At 52.8% G+C, this 8,954-nt stretch overlaps 1 pseudogene; it reads right to left on the reverse strand.

The window, feature by feature from the left end:
• Window positions 1–8,954, reverse strand: part of LOC127930364 (serine/threonine-protein kinase SMG1-like) — a 104,805-nt pseudogene that overhangs the window by 94,604 nt on the left and 1,247 nt on the right.

The following is an 8,954-nucleotide window of genomic DNA, read 5'->3' on the forward strand; positions in this document are numbered from 1 at the left end:
GGAAAGACAGGAGAGAGAGAGGAGAGCAGAGAGAGAGAGAGAGGAGAGACAGGGGAGCGAGGGAAACCAACACACAGACCTGACAAAGATCCTAGCGAGCAGAAAGAGAGGTCTCCATTGTCTGGGAAGGCTGGTCTCCATTTAACACCCAGAAACAGGGCCTCTAGAGAAGAAGGCTGGAGAACACCCATCTAAACAGAGAGAAATGGAAGACAGGGGAGCGAGAGAGAAAGTCATTTGACAGGGGATTAGAGAGAGTTCCAAATGGAGAGACAGAGGAGCAAGAATCAAGTTGTTTGTTTTATGAGCGTCTGTCTTTTGGTCTCGAGAGAGACTCCTTCTGTGCTGTGACACCAGAGAGAGACCCTCCCTTCTGGCTGTGACACCAAGCCCTCCTCCTTCTGTGCTGAGACACCAGAGAGAGGAGAGACAGGCTGTGACACCAAGCCCCTCCTCCTTCTGTGACAGGGACACCAAGAGAGAGGCTGTGACACCCAAGGAGCGAGAGAGCTGTGACACCAGAGACCCTCCTCCTTCTGAGAGAGACACCAGAGACAGGGAGCTTCTGGCTGTGACACCAAGACAGGGAGCCTTCTGAGCTGAGACACCAGAGGAGAGACTCCTTCTGAGCGTGACACCAAGAGAGAGGCTGTGACACCAAGCCCCTCCTCCTTCTGTGCTGAGACACCAAGCCAGGGGAGCTTCTGAGCTGTGACACCAAGCCCCTCCTCCTTCTGTGCTGTGACACCAAGCCCCTCCAGGGGCTGAGACACCAAGCCCCTCCTCCTTCTGTGACCGAGACACCAAGCCCCTCCTCCAGAGGAAGGAGAGAGAGCCCCTCCTTCTGGCTGCGACACCAGAGAGAGAGAGTGCTGAGACAGGGAAGCCCCTCCTCCTCCTGGCAGGACACCAGCCCCTCCCTCCTCCTGGCTGCGAGCCCCTCCTCCTTCTGTGCTGTGACACCAAGGAGAGACAGGGAGCTGTGACAGAGAGGAGAGACAGGGGAGCGAGAGACCAGAGCCCCTCCAGGGGCGAGAGAGAGAAGCCCTCCTCAGGGAGTGCTGAGACACCAAGCCCCTCCTCCTGTGCTGAGAGACCAAGCCCCTCCTCCTCCCTGGCTGTGACACCAAGGGGAGCGAGAGAGTGCTGAGACAGAGACAGCCCCTCCTTCTGTGCTGAGACAGAGAGGAGCCCCTCCTTCTGAGAGTGAGAGAAGCCCCTCCAGGTGCTGAGAGAGAAGAGAGGAGAGACTTCTGTGCTGTGACACCAGAGAGGAGAGACAGGCTGTGACAGGAGAGCCCTCCTCCTTCTGGCTGTGACACCAAGCCCCTCCTACTTCTGTGCTGTGACACCAGAGCCCCTCCTAGCGAGCTGTGACACCAGAGAGGAGAGACAGGTGCTGTGAGAGAAGAGAGGAGAGACAGGCTGTGAGACCAAACCTCCTCCTTCTGTGCTGTGACACCAAGCCCCTCCTCCTTCTGTGCTGTGACACCGAAGAGAGAGAGAGGAGAGCAGGGAGCGAGTGCTGTGACACCAGAGACAGGGGGAGCTCCTGAGCTATGACACCAGAGGAGATCCTTCCGATGCTGGAGAGACCAAACCCCCCTCATTCTGTGCTGGAGACCAAGTCCCTCCTAGTGCTGTACACCCAAGCCCTCCCTCAGGAGTGCTGTGACAGGAAGCCCCTCCTCCTTCTGTGCTGTGACACAGGGAGCCCTCCTCCTTCTGTGCTGTGACACCAAGCCCCTCCTCATTCTGTGCTAGAGACAAGCCCCTCCTCATTCTGTGAGAGACACCAAGAGTCCCTCCCTCCTCCTGTGCTGTGACACCAAGTCCCTCCTCCTCCTGTGCTGTGACACCAAGCCCCTCCTCCTCCTGTGCTGTGACACCAAGCCAGGGGAGCTCCTGTGCTGTGACACCAGGAGTCCCTCCTCCTCTGTGCTGTGACACCAAGCCCCTCAGACTCCTGTGCTGTGACACCAAGCCTCCTCCAGCTGTGACACCAAGCCCTCCTCCTCCTGTGCTGGACACCAAGCCCCTCCTCCTCCTCCTGTGCTGAGACACACCCAGCCTCCTCCTGTGCTGTGACACCAAGTCCCTCCTCCTCCTGTGCTGTGACACCAAGCCCCTCCTCCTCCTGTGCTGTGACACCAAGAGGAAAACATGCTGTGACACCAAGCCCCTCCTTCTGTGCTGTGACACCAAGCCCCTCCTCCTTCTGTACTTACACCAAGCCCCTCCTCATTCATGCTGTGACACCAAGCCCCTCCTCATTCTGTGCTGTGACACAAGCCCCTCCTCCTCCTGTGCTGTGACACCAAGCCCCTCCTCCTCCTGTGCTGTGACACCAAGCCCCTCTCCTCCTGTGCTGTGACACCAAGCCCCTCCTAAACATGTGCCTCTGTGACACCAAGCCCCTCCTCCTCCTGTTAACACCATCCCTCCTCCTCTGTGCTGTGACACCAAGTCCCTCCTTCTGTGCTGTGACACCAAGTCCCTCCTTCTGTGCTGTGACACCAAGCCCCTCCTCCTCCTGTGCTGTGACACCAAGCCCCTCCTCCTCCTGTGCTGTGACACCAAGCCCCTCCTCCTTCTGTGCTGTGACACCAAGCCCCTCCTCCTTCTGTGCTGTGACACCAAGTCCCTCCTCCTCCTGTGCTGTGACACCAAGCCCCTCCTCCTCCTGTGATGTGACACCAAGCCCCTCCTCCTCCTGTGCTGTGACACCAAGCCCCTCCTCCTCCTGTGCTGTGACACCAAGCCCCTCCTCCTCCTGTCTGTTATACTAGCCAAGCCTAGTCTGTTATACTAGAGCCGTCCTCTGTTATACTGCGCTGTCTGTTATACTACCAGTCTAGTCTGTTATACTAGCCCGTCTCCTAGCGCCGTCCTAGTCTGTTATACTAGCGCCCTCTCCAGTCTGTTATACTAGCGCCCCTCCTCGCCCGTGTCTGTTATACCAGCGCCCTCTGTTATACTCCTGTGTCTGTGACACCAGCGCCGTCTAGTCCTCGCTCCTGTGCTGCGCCTCACACCTGTTATACTAGCCCCTCTGTTATACTCGCTGTGCTGTGATACCAGCCCCTCCCTCCTCCCCGTGTGCTGTGATACTAGCGCCTCCTCCTCTAGCGCCGTGCTGTTACACTAGCGCCCTCGTCTGTTATACTAGCGCCTCGTCTCCTGTCTGTTATACTAGCGCCTCCTCCCTGCTATACTAGCCCCTCCCTCCTCGCTGTTATACTAGCGCCCCTCTGTTATACTCGCCCTCCTGTGCTGCGCCGACTGTTATACTAGCCGTCTCGTCTGTTATACTCCTCCCCCTGTTATACTAGCCTAGCCTCCTCCTGTGTCTAGTCTGTTATACACCATACTAGCCCCTCCTCCTCCTGTGCTGTGACACCAAGCCCCTCCTATACTCCTGTGCAGCCCACTCTGATACACCAAGCACAAGTTATATAATAGCCACTAGCAGCATACTTAGCCAGTCTGTTATACTAGCCGCCAGTCTGTTATACTAGCCGCCTCGTCTGTTATACTAGCCGTCTCGTCTGTTATACTAGCCGCCTCGTCTGTTATACTAGCCGCCTCGTCTGTTATACTAGCCGCCTCGTCTGTTATACTAGCCGCCTCGTCTGTTATACTAGCCGCCTCGCTCTGTTATACTAGCCGTCTAGTCTGTTATACTAGCCGCCTAGTCTGTTATACTAGCCGTCTAGTCTGTTATACTAGCCGCCTGTCTGTTATACCAGCCGCCTAGTCTGTTATACTAGCCGCCTAGTCTGTTATACTAGCCGTCTAGTCTGTTATACTAGCCGCCTAGTCTGTTATACTAGCCGCCTAGTCTGTTATACTAGCCGCCTAGTCTGTTATACTAGCCGCCTCGTCTGTTATACTAGCCGCCTAGTCTGTTATACTAGCCGCCTAGTCTGCTATACTAGCCGTCTAGTCTGTTATACTAAATGTCCTGTTATACTAAATGTCTAGTCTGTTATACTAGCCGTCTCGTCTGTTATACTAAATGTCTAGTCTGTTATACTAAATGTCTAGTCTGTTATACTAAATGTCTAGTCTGTTATACTAAATGTCTAGTCTGTTATACTAAATGTCTAGTCTGTTATACTAAATGTCTAGTCTGTTATACTAAATGTCTAGTCTGTTATACTAAATGTCTAGTCTGTTATACTAAATGTCTAGTCTGTTATACTAAATGTCTAGTCTGTTATACTAAATGTCTAGTCTGTTATACTAAATGTCTGTCTGTCTGTCTGTGTTTTATAAATGTGCAATGAGCATAAAACACAGTTTATAGAAGGAATTGGAATTTGGCAACTCGTTCTCATTCTGAGACATAAACATCTTATCCAGGTAGGCCCCTTGACTTCAACATCAAAAGGAAGTGACCAGACTGTTGGAGACAGACAGGAAGTGACCAGACTGTTGAACAGAGACAGACAGGAAGTGACCAGACTGTTGGAGACAGACAGGAAGTGACCAGACTGTTGAACAGTTGGAGACAGACAGGAAGTGACCAGACTGTTGAACAGTTGGAGACAGACAGGAAGTGACCAGACTGTTGAACAGTTGGAGACAGACAGGAAGTGACCAGACTGTTGAACAGTTGGAGACAGACAGGAAGTGACCAGACTGTTGAACAGTTGGAGACAGACAGGAAGTGACCAGACTGTTGAACAGTTGGAGACAGACAGGAAGTGACCAGACTGTTGAACAGTTGGAGACAGACAGGAGGGTGTATTCATAACAGTTCAACTGTTCTAGCTTGTTATGAACAAGCGAATAGCTCCAGGTTGGCCTGACCTATTACGATATGCTGGCTACCCACCAGCACGTGGGCTAATGCTGCAGAGATCGCTGATCAGATCTGTGGTAATGGTCTGTAACGTCTGCTACCAGAAGTCAGTCATTTTTAGTGGATGTGCATTATGCACGCTTCTGCTTAGAAGTATTTACAACAAAAAAAAGGACATTTTTCATAGACTTGTCACTGATCTGGCTTTTAAGTCTTATTGCAGAAAAGCAGGTTAAACTATATTTTTTATTAAATCATTAATTGATTAGTGGGTCTTGCGGAAGGCTTGTGTAATTAAACCCAGGTTAAATACAAGCCTTCCGCAAGACCCACTAATCAATTAATGATTTAATAAAAAATATAGTTTGAATTCATTAGATTATTCCTGACTGTTTGAAATGCTGTGTGTGGATCTTTAAAAATCACACAACGACACTTAGATGTTTTTATTTAACAAGGCAAGTCAGATAAGAACAACTCCTTCATTACAATGACGGCTCACCCCGGTTAAACCCTGACCTGGGTAACGCTGTGCCACCACCCCGTCGCACGGCCCATTGACGGCTCACCCCGGTTAAACCCTGACCTGGGTGACGCTGTGACGCCCATTGACGGCTCACCCCGGTTAAACCCTGACCTGGGTGACGCTGGGCCAATTGTGCCCGTCGCACGGCCCATTGACGGCCCACCCCGGTTAAACCCTAACCTGGGTAACGCTGGCTAATTGTGCCCGCCGCACGGCCCATTGACGGCCCATTGACGGCCCACCCCGGTTAAACCCTGACCTGGGTGACGCTGGGTGACGCACGGCCCATTGACGGCCCACCCGGTTAAACCCTGGCTGGCTAACCCCATTGACGGCCCACCCCGGGTGTGCGCTGGGCGTCGCACGGCCCACGGCCCACCCCGGTTAAACCCTAACCTGGGTACGCTGGGCCAATTGTGCCCCGCCGCACGGCCCATTGACGGCCCACCCCGTGTGAACCCTGCCTGGGTGACGCTGCAATCAAACCGCACGGCCTCCGTTGACGGCCCACCCCGGTTAAACCCTAACCTGGGTGACGCTGGGATGTTGTCCTAACTCTTGTCCAGTTGTGATACAGCCTGGCATCAAACCAGGGTGTCTGCAGACGCCATTGAGATGCAGGTCCTTAAACAGACCAGTCTGGACTGGAACTTGTGACCAGAGACATGAAGACCAGAGACATAAAGACCAGAGACATAAAGACCAGAGACATAAAGACCAGAGACATAAAGACCAGAGACATAAAGACCAGAGACATCAAGACCAGAGACATCAAGACCAGAGACATCAAGACCAGAGACATCAAGACCAGAGACATCAAGACCAGAGACATCAAGACCAGAGACATCAAGACCAGAGACATCAAGACCAGAGACATCAAGACCAGAGACATCAAGATTCAGAGACATCAAGACCAGAGATGACATCAAGACCAGAGACATCAAGCTCTGATGACATCAAGACCAGAGACATCAAGACCAGAGACATAAAACCAGAGACATAAAGACAGACATCAGGGTACTGAGACATCAACTGTTTCATCCAGGGACCAGAGACATAAAGACCAGAGACATAAAGACCAGAGACATCAAGACCAGAGACATAAAGACCAGGACATCAAGACCAGAGACATAAAGACCAGACATAAAGACCAGAGACATAAAGACCAGAGACATAAAGACCAGAGACATAAAAGACCAGACATAAAGACCAGAGACATAAAGACCAGAGAGACATAAAGACTGAGACATAAAGACCAGAAAGGAAGACCAGAGACATGAAGACCAGAGACATGAAGGGGAGAGACATGAAGACCAGAGACATGACCATTTCAGATGGAGACTCTTGGCTCTGATGGGGAACCCCCTCTTACCTTTCATTCAAAATATCATTCAGGTACTGAGGATCGAGCCAACTGTTTCACCAGGGGGTGGGAGAGAGGGGGAGAGAGAGGGGGCGAGAGAGAAGGGGAGGCGAGAGAGGGGGGAGGGCGAGAGAGAGAAGGGGGGAGAGGGGCTAGAGAAAAGGGGGAGGGGCGAGAGAGGGGGGAGAAGGGCGAGAGAGAGAGACAGCCAAGAGAGAAGGGGGAGGGCGAGAGAGAGAACATTGAGGGCGAGAGAGAGAAGGGGGAGGGCGAGAGAGAAGGGGCAGTAGAGAGAAGGGGAAGGGCGAGAGAGAAGGGGGGGCTAGAGAGAGGGAGGGGGCGAGAGAGAAGGGGGAGGGCGAGAGAGAGAAGGGGAGGGCAGAGAGAAGGGGGAGGGCGAGAGAGAGAAGGGGGAGGGGCGAGGAGAGAGAGAAGGGGGAGAGAGAGGAACACAATCAGTGTCAAACAGGGAGAGAACACCGTCTACCACTACCCCCAGTCTAAACACAGCCAAGAGTAGTGCACTACCCCAGTCTAAACACAGCCAAGAGTAGTGCACTACCCCAGTCTAAACACAGCCAAGAGTAGTGCACTACCCCAGTCTAAACACATTGTAGTGCACTACCCCCAGTCTAAACACAGCCAAGAGTAGTGCACTACCCCCAGTCTAAACACACTACCCCAGTCCACAGCCAAGAGTAGTGCACTACCCCCCAGAAGAGAAAATCTAAACACAGCCAAGAGTAGTGCACTACCCCAGTCTAAACACAGCCAAGAGTAGTGCACTACCCCCAGTCTAAACACAGCCAAGAGTAGTGCACTACCCCAGTCTAAACACTAAGAGTAGTGCACTACCCCAGTCTAAACACAGCCAAGAGTAGTGCACTACCCCAGTCTAAACACAGAGTAGTGCACTCACCCCAGTCTAAACACAGCCAAGAGTAGTGCACTACCCCAGTCTAAACACAGCAGTAGTGCACACTACCCCCAGTCTAAACACAGCCAAGAGTGCACTACCCGGGCCCTAGTGCAGTACAGTGCACTACCCGGGGCCCTACAGTAGTGCACTACCCGGGGCCTACAGTAGTGCACTACCCGGGGCCATTCACAGTAGCACTACCCGGGCCTACAGTAGTGCACTACCCGGGGCCCTACAGCAGTGCACTACCCGGGGCCCTACAGTAGTGCACTACCCGGGCCCTACAGTAGTGCACTACAGTAGCACTACCCGGGCCCTACAGTAGTGCACTACCCGGGGCCCTACAGCAGTGCACTACCCGGGCCCTACAGTAGTGCACTACCTGGGGCCCTACAGTAGTGCACTACCCGGGGCTCCTACAGTAGTGCACAGTACCCGGGCCCTACAGTAGTGCACTACCCGGGGCCCTACAGTAGTGCACTACCCGGGCCCTACAGTAGTGCACTACCCGGGGCCCTACAGGCAGTGCACTACCCGGGGCCCTACAGGTGCACTACCCGGGCTCTACAGTAGTGCACTACCCGGGGCCCTACAGTAGTGCACTACCCGGGCCCTACAGTAGTGCACTACCCGGGCCCTACAGTAGTGCACTACCCGGGCCCCTACAGTAGTGCACTACCCGGGGCCCTACAGTAGTGCACTACCCGGGCCCTACAGTAGTGCACTACCCGGGCCCTACAGTAGTGCACTCACCCGGGTTCTTGATGTCAGTAGTGATACTACCCGGGGATATGTAGTGACTCACCACGGATGTCAGAGTGGTAAACTACCCGGATACAGTAGCAGACTATGGATTATACAGACTCACCACTGATGTCAGAGTGATAAACTACCCAGATAGATGGATATGATTGATGACCTCACCACTCGATGTCAGAGTGATAAACTACCCAGATAGAGCATAACAGATTGATCAACCTCACCACTGATGTCAGAGTGATAAACTACCCAGGTAGATGGATATGATTGATGACCTCACCACTGATGTCAGAGTGATGAACTACCCAGGTAGATGGATATGATTGATGACCTACCACTGATGTCAGAGTGATAAACTACCCAGGTAGATGGATATGATTGATGACCTCACCACTGATGTCAGAGTGATAAAACTACCCAGATAGATGGATATGATTGATGACCCCACCACTGATGTCAGAGGATAAAACTACCCAGATAGATGGATATGATTGATGACCTCACCACTGATGTCAGAGTGATAAACTACCCAGGTAGATGGATATGATTGATGACCTCACCACTGATGTCAGAGTGATAA

This window comes from Oncorhynchus keta, chromosome 5 (genome assembly GCF_023373465.1).
Source record: "Oncorhynchus keta strain PuntledgeMale-10-30-2019 chromosome 5, Oket_V2, whole genome shotgun sequence".
Taxonomy (NCBI): Eukaryota; Metazoa; Chordata; class Actinopteri; order Salmoniformes; family Salmonidae; genus Oncorhynchus; species Oncorhynchus keta.